The sequence below is a fragment of the Pteropus medius genome, unplaced genomic scaffold (assembly GCF_902729225.1).
Source record: "Pteropus medius unplaced genomic scaffold, Ma_sr-lr_union100, whole genome shotgun sequence".
In the NCBI taxonomy this organism is placed as follows: Eukaryota; Metazoa; Chordata; class Mammalia; order Chiroptera; family Pteropodidae; genus Pteropus; species Pteropus medius.
In genome coordinates this window covers 2,702,272-2,713,262 of record NW_024349801.1, presented here as the reverse complement: position 1 = coordinate 2,713,262, position 10,991 = coordinate 2,702,272, and the positions used below count along the sequence as shown (strand labels likewise).

At 43.0% G+C, this 10,991-nt stretch overlaps 1 pseudogene; it reads right to left on the bottom strand.

Moving 5' to 3' along the window:
• Nucleotides 1–7,507: 7,507 nt before the first annotated feature.
• On the bottom strand, nucleotides 7,508–7,626 carry LOC120581093 (uncharacterized; annotated as a pseudogene).
• Between the last annotated feature and the right edge of the window lie 3,365 nt (nucleotides 7,627–10,991).

Below are 10,991 nucleotides of genomic sequence, written 5' to 3'. Positions count from 1 at the left end.
CCTGTTAGCATGGAGACTCCTCTGGGTGAGTGATGTCTACCTGTCCCAGAAATGGGCCCATACCTGGGATGTTCCTGTGGGCAGCCACCCGTGCCAGGCAAGGTGGGGGCCAGGGCTCAGAGCGACATGGAGACTGTCCCTTCGTGCGTCTGGTACAGGTGATATCTCATCTTCCATTTTATCATTCGTGTCCCAGAAAGAACCAGCACGGCAGGCAGCACTGGAGAGCTTATCAAATCCAGGTTCATTTCCCCTTAGAACCTGAGGCTTTGGGGTGCAGAATGGGTTGTGGTTCTGGAGAGAACTTTGGAAAAAGTGGCTGAGTTCTCGCTTCCAGGGTGGGGCCTGGTGACTGAGCCTCATTCCTCACTCTTTCCTGCTCGAGAAATCCCCAGCCCCCGCCAACCCCCACCCCCACATCTCTGGGCCAGCAGCTGGCAGTGCAGAGAACAAGGGGCAGCAGTGGGGTTCAAAAGGGCTTGGGGTAGGCAGTCTAGCAGCCCAGAAATAAGGGCGCCCAGGGCAGGCTTCACGCCCCGGAGGGTCTGGCGTTCTGAGTTCCTGAGTGTTGGGCACGGTGTCCTCTTTACTGAGGCAGAGCCTTGCTGTGCAGCACAGGTACTCACAGAAATCTAGGTAAAATGTCCCATGACAAACGCAGGGTGAACGAGGCTTTGAGAACAAAAGGAATGTTTAAATCAGCCATCAAAGAGTCAGAGCCAAGAGGGTGACGTGGGCGAGGGAGACCCGGAGGTGAGGAAGGGTGCACCCACGGGGACTGCACCGGCCCAGTGCTGAGCAGAGGATAGGCAGCTCCCCAGGGAGGCAGGAGCCCCCATCCCCAAAGGGCATTGGCCTTGGGCATCGCCGAGACCTGGGCGTGGGAGGACTAGGGTCCTCAGAATCTCAGCGGTGAGTCGCCTACCGCCTCCCGTGCCCAGGACCTCCTCCACCATCAGGAGTGCCTGCTGCTCGGGGTGCCAGGGTATGTCTAAGGGTCTCACTTGCTTTGAGCTTCCTGTGTTTCCATAGCAGTCTGACCAAGCAGGTGCTTGTGCTAGTGTCCCGGGGCCTCCGTAACAAAGGACCACAAACCAGGAGGCTTCCGACAACAGAAGTTTATCCTCTCACAGTCCTGGAGACCAGCAGGGCCGTACTCCCTCCAAGGGCTCTAGGGGAGGATCCTTCCAGCCTCCTCAACTCCTGGTGGCTGCGGGCATCCCTTGGCTTATGGCCACATCCCTCCATCCCTGCCTCTGTCCTCACACGGATGCTTCTCTGTGTTTCTGTATCTCTCCATCTCCAAGTCCCCCTCTTCTTACAAGGGTATCGGTCATTGGGTCAGGGCCCCCCAGTGACCTCATCTTGATTTAATCTGCAAAGACTCTATTTCCAAATAAGTTCACATTCATAGGTCCCAGGGTTGGGACTTCATAATTAGGCATAATTCAACCCATAACAAGTATGAATTTTGAAATAAGATGAATTTTTATTTCAAGTGTGTCATAAGCCCCATAAAGTGGCTAGCAGTGACCAGAGCCTTGGCTCTCGGATTCTTGGGAACCAAGTAAAGTGGAATCATTTGTGCCTGTGAGTCGGGCGTGACCTCACAGAACTGCCCCTGCGCTTCACCCCCATGCTCCAAGCCCTCCTCTTTTTCCATCATGGAAAACTGTCAAGAGGGCGGTGGGTGGAGAAGAGAGAAAAGATGCTTATTAAAATGGCTGAAAACCGTGTCAGCCAGAACATAGGATTACCTTTCTGAGAGGAAATCAGGCACGAGGCGCAGACAGAGCAAGGGCAGATGGCCGTTTTGGGGGTGGTTACAGATGTCTTTGCTACTGTCCCCACGTAATTTCACTTGGCCTTCTGAAAGCCGAAGGTCATAGGTGGGGCGTCGTATTTTTCCTTGAGAAGTCTGCAGCTTCTCGCTATCACTCTGGAAACCTGGATGCGACCCGACATGGAAAACGGAGTCATTTGCTATGAAGTTAAGTTGGAGTTCCAACTTGGATGCTGGCAGCCCGACTCCACGCATCTAGGAAGTTGGCGAGTGGAGTGCTGCAGGCGTCCAATAGCAACCTCAGCGTGTGCCAATTCTTTATTTATAATGTAAAAAGCAGCGGAGCACATTCAAAGGTGTCATTGAGGGAGCAGAGACCTACCGTATATTATCGGAATGTTACGGACTTTCTTTCATGAAGCGTCCTTGCTAAAATCACGCAACCTTCCCAGCACCCTGATTTCACCACAGACATTACTGGAAGCTCCTTGCCACAAGAATCCAAGGGAGCTGATTAGTTTAAGAAAATAAATGGTGGATGAGGAAAATAATATCCAAATACATAACCTCAAACCACATGGAGAGGCTTCCCAATAGAAAGTCAGCATCTTGTGACCCCTGATTACTTTCCTGCTTGCTTGAAGGGGTTCTGGGGGCCTTGGGGACAGGAGGGAGAGCTGAGGAGTTTCCTGAAGGGCGCCTGAGCACGGACAGCCTGGGCCGGAAATGGGATTCCTGGCAGAGTTCCCCATTTGGCTGTATTTCGAGAGGGCCATGTTTTTTAGGATTCTAATCCTGTATTCAAACACCCTTAACAGCCTACCATCAACTTACCATCAGTCTTTTCCTTCACATCAATTTAATGGGCTGAGCTCCAAGGTGGCAACCCTGAAGGTGGAATATAAGATCGTGGAGTTATGCTGGAATTCTCCGTAAGACTTTGCTCAAAGGAAAACACCCAGCTGGCCCTACAAACAACCCAGGCAGGGCCCAAAGCACCGCCATGGCCGTCTCCCAGTCCCAGCACCCGCCATCGCCGTGACGAAGTGTCGGAGAGGCGCTGTCCCGTCAGACGCTTTTTATGAAGAGGAAACTGGGTTTTCTGAGCCTCGTGAAGGGGGCAGGAGAGTGATGTGTGTCAGGACGCATGCAGGCCAGAAAAATGATGGATTTAACACGGATCTGGAAAGAAGTCCTACAAACCAAGGAAAGTCGGCAGGGAGGCCAAGCCTTGAGAACGTTCTGAGAAGGAACGGGGGCTGGGGGTCACGGAAGGTCCCAGACAGAAGGAGGGCGGGCCCCCTGATAAGGACACTGGAGTGGCTGAGGGATGAGGGCGTGGGGGGTCAGGGAAGGGGGCACCGCCTCCCCACAGAGAACCAGGATTTTTAAGGAGGCCCTGGGCAGTGGCCTTAGGAAAAGCTGAGCAGAGCCCAGCATCACACAGAGTGCCAGTGGAGACAGGGTTTGTTTATCCCCACAGCGGTGCAGGGTCTGAAGGATCCATGACTTGCTCTGATCTTCGCTGCCTTTTCAACCGGCAAGCTCAGCCCTGGGAGGAACACAAAACTAGCACCACCCTGAATGAAGGCTTCCTGCTGACCTGGCCCTGGGCTCAGGGAGGGAAGGGCTGCCGAACCTCGAACCTCGGCTGTGGCCTGAGGAAGCGGGGTTCCCCGTGTCCCGCTCTGGGGTGAGCAGACGTGTGAGCCAGATGAGGCTTGACGGAGGCCGCTCAGGGCACCTCCCTTGGAACTTCTCACTTATTTCATTTATTTATTTTCACCCCCGAATACCTCAGGTATGTTTCCTAAGAAAAAGGATAGTCTCTTCCATGACCACAGTTCAACTTCCGATATCGAAAAATTAACATGAATACACTCCTATTATCTAGTCTATTGTCCCATAGCAAAAAAATTTTACAAATTATAATAGTTCCTGGTTCGGGGACTGACTGGGAGCCAGTGTTGTGTTTGTCATGACTCTGTAGCCCCTTTAGCCTCCGTCTGTCTGTGTCGCACGCCTCGTCACCTAGAGGGTGCACCGCCGTGCCTCTGGGAGCTGATCCCGAAGTCGTGCACCTCTGGCAGGAACAGCACAGAAGTGAGGCTGCGCTGCTTGGTGTGTCCTGTCCAGAGGCACATGACAGCAGGCCCCTTGCTGTGACGATAACTGACCACCTGGTGAGGGGGCCACCAGTTTTCTCCACTGGGAAGTGGCCGCTGACTGGTGTGAGGATCCTGGGGCTGTGGTAACAAAGCACCACAGACTGGGTGGCTTAACACGACAGCAGCTGGCTCTCACGGTCTGGAGGCCAGGAGTCTGAAATCAGGGTGTTGGCAGGGCCGAGATCCCTCTGGAGCCTTGAGGAGAGGGTCCTTCCTGCCTCTTCCAGCTGCTGGTGGCTCCAGGCGTCCCTTAGCTTGTGGCTGCATCATTCCAGCCCCTGTCCTGTCGTCTCGTGGCCTCCCTTCTTCTGTCTGAAGTCTCCCTTTGCCTCGTTCTTCTAAGGATGCAAATGATTGCAGTTAAGGCCCACCTGGATAATCCAGGAAACTCTCTTTATCTCAATATCATTAATTTAATCCCATCCACGAAGATCCTTTTTCCCTGTAAGGTCGCATTCATAGGTTCTGGGAATTATGGTGTGGACATGTCTTTGGGGGCCATTATTTAGCCTACCATAGCAATTAATAACTATTTTGTGAGATGTTTCGAGAATATATTAATGTCCTGTAGTACTTCATTAAATTTGGTGATTACTAAATTATATTTTCTTTATTCTATCATTTCTTCTACATGTATTAGTGAGCATCCTACTATAAGGAAAAGATCTTTCTCTCCTATTTCGCTATGTTTCCATTTATGTATTTATGTCAGTATGGGCTCATGGATTTTTATTTTATCTTATGGGTTAAAATTTATTACTATCATTATATATTTTGATGCCCAGATTGTCCCAGATTTGGCCGGCGAGACCCCCTACAAACTGATTCCTGTGTCCTTTTGACACGTCTCCATCATTCTTTGAGCACTTCCTTACTTTCTGGTATAAAAAGATATTCCCAGCTCATCTCATACTTTCTCTACTCAGCCCTGCAATCTGGCATTTTTTCTCAAGAAGCCCCCTTTAAGTGCAAACGATCTCACGATACGTGTGCTAGGTATGCTTGTTGCCACTGGTATGCCGCTGCTGGGACTCCTTAGTGGTTTGATCAAGGAAATATGAGGGATAGAGGGAGAGGAAGGGAAACGACCGGGCACATCTATATCCATAATCTCTCTCAAGTGCGTAAACACACACATAATACATGTGACCATGAGCTCACGCCAATACCTTCAATTCCACTCCTAGACCACTAGATTCATTCTTGTTCTCCCCTTTCCTTGCTCAAACAGCAAGAAACCTGGCTTCCATTATCCTCCATATATTTACTTCTTCGCTCAGTCCTAGCACAAACAGAAAATAGTTTCAGAATTGCTAACCCACACCACTGTGAAAAAGAGATCTGTTTACCAGAGTTCACTATTTCTTACATTTCTTTTTGTCTTTAGTCGAAATGCTGTTCAAAAATTACTTTGGGGTGAGTTTTTCTCCTCTCTAAATTTTATTTATTTGAAATAGAGCGAGGTTCTTTTGTTCTATCTATAATCCATTGAGAGTCACCTTCCCATCTTTTTTACTTTTGAGTATGTAATATACTAATATGGGTTCCACAAAACTACACACAAATATCTTCAGAAAACTGCCATGCCTTGCTCTGTCTCTTCCGGCTTATCGTCATTCACTTCCTGCAGATAAACAGTCTCATTAGTTCCTGGTTTATTCTTCTCATGTTTCTCTTTGCAAAAATAAGCACATTTTTTTTTCTTACTCCCCTTCCCTTTACTCAGAAGATGGCATATTATAGTCTTTTTTTTTTTTTCCCAACATATCCCGGAAATTACTCCATATGACTTTATAGAGGACTGTCTCGATACTTTTACAACTGCACGGTGCTCCATCATGTGGATGGACCCTAGTTCATTCAACCACTCTATGGGCATTTAGGTTGTTTGCAATTACAGTGTTGCAGTGAATAACTTTGTGCATACGTACTTTCATTCTATTAGAGGTATATCTTCAGAGTAGATTTCAGCAGTGAGATTGCTGAAGCAAAGGTAAGTCCACATGTAGTTTATTAGATCATGCCTAATTTCCCTCCATATGGGGCATACCAATTTGCATTCTTATCAAGAGTTTGAGAGTGCCCATTTCCCCAAAGCCTTGACAACAGAATGTGTTGGCAGTGATGCTTTCAGATGGTTGTACTCTGAGAGGTGAGACATGATATTACATGACAGTTTTGATCTGCATTTATGCTGCGAGTGATGTTGAACAACTTTCCACATGTATAAAGGCCACTTTTTTTATTTTTTGGTGAATTATCTCTTTACATCTTTGCTCCCTTTTCTGTTGGGTCTTTGGTATACTCCACCCTCAAGTTTTAATAGTTCTTTCTATGTAGGGATATTATCCCTGTATTTTTGATACATGTTATATTTTATTCCCCAAATTATCATTGCCCTTTGAATTTCCGTATTGTGCATTTTTTAACCATGGAAAATTTGTTTTTTTAAATTATTATTATTTTTGTTGTGCTTTCAACTGATAGATTTTTTTTTTTACTAAGACTATTTTTTCTTTAGCGCTATTTAAGGTTCATAGCAAAAGTGAGGGAAAGGTACTGAGATTTCCCACATGCCCCCTGCCCCACATATACATGGTCTCCCCTACTATCAACATCTCCCACCAGAGTGGTACATTCGTTACAAATGATGAACCTACATCGACACATCATTATCCGAAGTCTGTTGTTTACATTAGGGCGACTCTCGATTTGCACAAATGTATAATGGCATGCATTTACCATTATTACAGAGTAGTTTCACTGCCCTAAAAATCCTCTGTGCTCCATCTATTCATCCCTTCTCTCCCGGAGCCCCTGGCAACCATCTATCTTTTTAGCCTCTCCATAGTGTTACCTTTTCCAGAATGTCATACAGTTGGAATTATATAAAGCCTTTTCGGGTTGGCTTTTTTCATTTAGTAATATGCATTTAAGCACCCGCCATGTCTTTTCATAGCTTGATAGCTCATTTATTTTTAGTTCTGAATAACATTCCATTGTCTGAATATTTATCCATTCAGCTACTGAAGGACATCTTGGTTGCTTCCAACTTTTGGCGATTATGAATAAAGCTGCCATAAACACCTGAGTGCAGACTTTTCGTGTGGACTTAAGTTTTCAAATCCTTTGGGTAAATACCAAGGAGCGTGATTATTACATAGTATGGTAAGAGTATGTTTAGCTTTGTCAGAAACTGCCAGACTGCCTTCCAAAGTGGCCGTACCATGTCATATTCTCACCAGCAATGAATGAGCCTCCTGTTTCCCCACATCTTTGTCAGAGTTTGATGTTACCAGTGTTCTAGATTTTGGCGATTCTAATAGGTGTGTAGTCGTATCTCATTGTTGTTTAAATTTGTATTTCCTTGATGACATATGATGTGGAACATCTTTTAATATGCTTATTTGCCATCTGCGTATCTTCTTTGGTGAGATGTTTGTTCTGGCCTTTAGCCCATTTTTATTTTTTATTTTTTTAGGTGAGGCAACCCTTGGTTGACCTCACAGATTGCAAAGAACTTGTCAGCTTACGATCCCTTATTTTGTATTTTTTATGCCTACAGCACCTGGTCTTTCTAGGTGGTCTCCCATCCAAGTACTAACCAGGCCCAACCCTGCTTAGCTTCCGAGATCAGATGGGATTGGGCTTGTTTAGGGTGGCATGGCCGTAGACTTGGCCCATTTTTAAATTGTCACCAAACCCAAGGTTATCTAGGTTGTCTCTTATGTTATCTTCTAGGAGTTTACAGTTTTGTATTTTACATTTAGGTCTGTGATCCATTTTGAGTTAATTCTGTGTGAAAGGTGTAAGATCTGTGTCTAGATTCATTTTTTTTTCTTCTTGCATGTGCACGTCCAGTCATTCCAGCACCATTTGTTGAAAAGACTATCTTTACTATCTTTGCTCAATTGTATTGCCTTTTCCCTTTTGTCAAAGGTCAGTTGACTATATTTATGGGGGTGTATTTCTGGGCTCTAGTTTCTTCTATTGATATAATTGTCTGTTCTTTTATCAATGTCACACTGTCTTGATCATTATAACTGTTTAATGAGTTGTGAAGTCAAATAGTGTCTTTTTTTTAATCAATACCACACTATCCTGATTACTATAACTGTATAATGAGTTGCGAAGCTGAGTAGTGTCTGTCCTCAACTTTGTTCTTCCCTTTTAATACTGAGTTGGCTGTTTGGGTCTTTTGTCTTTCTATATAAACTTTAGAATTAGTTGACCAATATCCACAAAATAACTTGCTGAGATTTTTATTGGGATTGAATTAAATCTGTAGATCAAGTTGAAAAGAACTAACATTTTGACAATATTAAGTCTTCCTATCCATGAACTTAAGATATCTCTTCATTTATTCAGTTCTTTGATTTTGTTCATCAGAGTTTTATAGTGTTTCTCACATAGATCTTGTACCTATTTTCTTAGATTTATACTCAAATATTTCATTTTAAGGGTGCTAATGTAAATGGTATTGTGTTTTTAGTTTCAAATTCCACTTGTTCATTGCTGGTATATAGAAAAGCAATTGACTCTTGTATATTAACCTTGTACTCTGCGACCTTGTTGCAATCACTTATTAGTTCCAGGAGTTTTTTTGTTTGTCAACTCTTTAAGGTTTTCTACCTTGACAATTATGTCATCTGTAAAGAGTTTTATTTCTTCTTTCCCAATCTGTATACCTTTTATTTCCCTTTCTGTCTAATTGAATTAACTAGAACTTTCAGTATGGTGTAGAAAAGAAGTGACTTGTTCTTGATCTTAGTGGGGAAACTTCGAGCTTTTCACCGTTAAGTATAATGTTAGCTATAGGTTTTTGTAGATAGTCTTAATCAAGTTGAAGTTCTTCTCTATTCCTAGTTTACTAAAAGATTTTTATCATGAATAGGCGTTAGATGTTGTCAAATGTTTTTTATGCCTTTATCGATATGATCGTATATTTTTCTTTTTCATCTATTGATATGATGGATTACTTTAATTGCTTTCTAATGTTGAAGCAGATTCTGTGTATCTGGAATAAATCACACTTGATTATGCTGTATAATTCTTTTATACTTTATTGGATTTAATTTGCTAATATTTTGTTGAGGATTTTTGCATATATATTTATGAGAGATATTGTAATAATTATGTATAGTGCCAGGTGGGTACTAGACTAATCAGGGGGATCACTTCATAAATTATATAAATGTCTAACCACTATGCTCTACACCTGAAACTAATATAAAATAATATCGAATGTCAACTCTAGTTGAAAAATAAAAGTTAAAAAATCGATGTTCACTTCTTCCTGTGTTTTGTTTTGTTTTGGAATGCATCTATTTCTGTTCTTAAGTTTTGGATTTACATCTCAAGGTGAATTTCATATATTCAAATGCTTGTTTGAGAATATCTAATTTAGTTTGGAGTATGATGTTTCTCTTTTCTTCTTCATTTTATTTGGAGAGGGCAGTAATTTTTAATCACCTGAAATATTTTGACTCTTGTATTCTGTTTATTTTTTATAATGGCTTTGTATTTTTTTCTTTTGTTAACATTGTCCCAAAATTTCAGCTCCTCCATCCCACAAAATGAGTGTGTATGTATGCATATACACTCTCAGGGGGAGAGAGAGGGAAGGGGGTAAAGGAAGAGTGAGGTGAGAGAGAGAGAGAGAGAAGAGAGAGAGAGAGATACTGATTTTTTCATGGTAGCTCTGAAAGTATCTGAGCCAGGATGAAAATGGAAAATCTAGAAGCTTGGATTTCTAGACTATCTTCTTTTTTTTTGATTCCCTTCAAAGAGGGCAGATTCTTCATTTTATAGATGAAGACTTCTTACATATCTGCATTTTATAGATGGGATTGGATGGTTTACAAGATTCTGGGTCCAAGAGTACTCTTTTGTTAGGATAGCAAAGAGCCTTAGGGGTGAGCAGAGAAGGGGCTGTGTGCTCTTCCACGTTTTCATGTCTTGCATGATCCTAAATTTCTTTCCTAATTTTTTCTCGTCATCATGCTATCTCTGTAGGGCACCTTCCCCTTGCTCCCTAGAACTGCCTTCTGAGAAGCCTCCTTCAATCTTGTATGTACTTCTAAGAGCCTTTTCTGTAGTGTTCTGATTTATCAAAACTCTTTTTCTGGTATTGTCACATTTATGATGGATTTTTCTCTTGCTGGGAGTGTTCTTAGCTCAGTCTCCACTTCTGTTTTCCAGACTCTTTCTACTCCCACCCAGTTTTCTGCAGTAAGAACTCAAGAAATAACTGTTTGAAATTAGTGTTTATTTTTCTATCTACAGTTAACTTTTAAATTTTAATGTTCTTTGTTATGTAGATATGCTGAAGGCAAAGAATTTGTGTGGTTTTGCTCTTGTTCTCCACGATTTTTAAAGAATGTTTGAAAAGATTCAGATTTAGGTGGCCGCTATTATCTTGGCTGCCAAAAAATCCCAACTGTTACCCCCACGTCTTTTTAATAGGGAACTGTTCATACCGTGAAATGAGTAACTTTGGGGAAGTGCTGAGGTTACTTTTGAATGAAAAGAGCAATGAATTTGGGCATAGGAATTAAATACAAGGGAGTGTGTGTCCACTCAAAACTAACCTACTCCATAAAGAGGCTGTGTTCCCTTAGAAAGTAGTCACTGGTCACCTTTTGACAAGAGCACACCCTGAGTTTTCTCTGTGATTGCCCGTCTGCAGTTGGCTCACAACAAGGATTTCAGATAGAGAGGATGCTCTTCGTGAAGGCTAGGTTAGCTTTTTACTGAGCCTTTTTAAAAGTTAGAGTCTCCAAAAGAAGGAACCAAGATCACTCTCAGTATCTTGAAAGAGGTGTGACTGTAGGTTTCTCTACCTCTCCTAGTTCTGCTGACTTTTTATTGAATAAAGACAAACTGAGGATCCTAATATTTTATCATGAGGAAATGTCTCTTGTACCTCTGGTAATGCTTCTTTCTTTAAAGCTTCATTTATGTAATATTAGTATAGTTACACCAGCTATTTTTTTTGGTTGCTGTTTGAATGATTTTTTTCATTCCATATTTTTATTTTT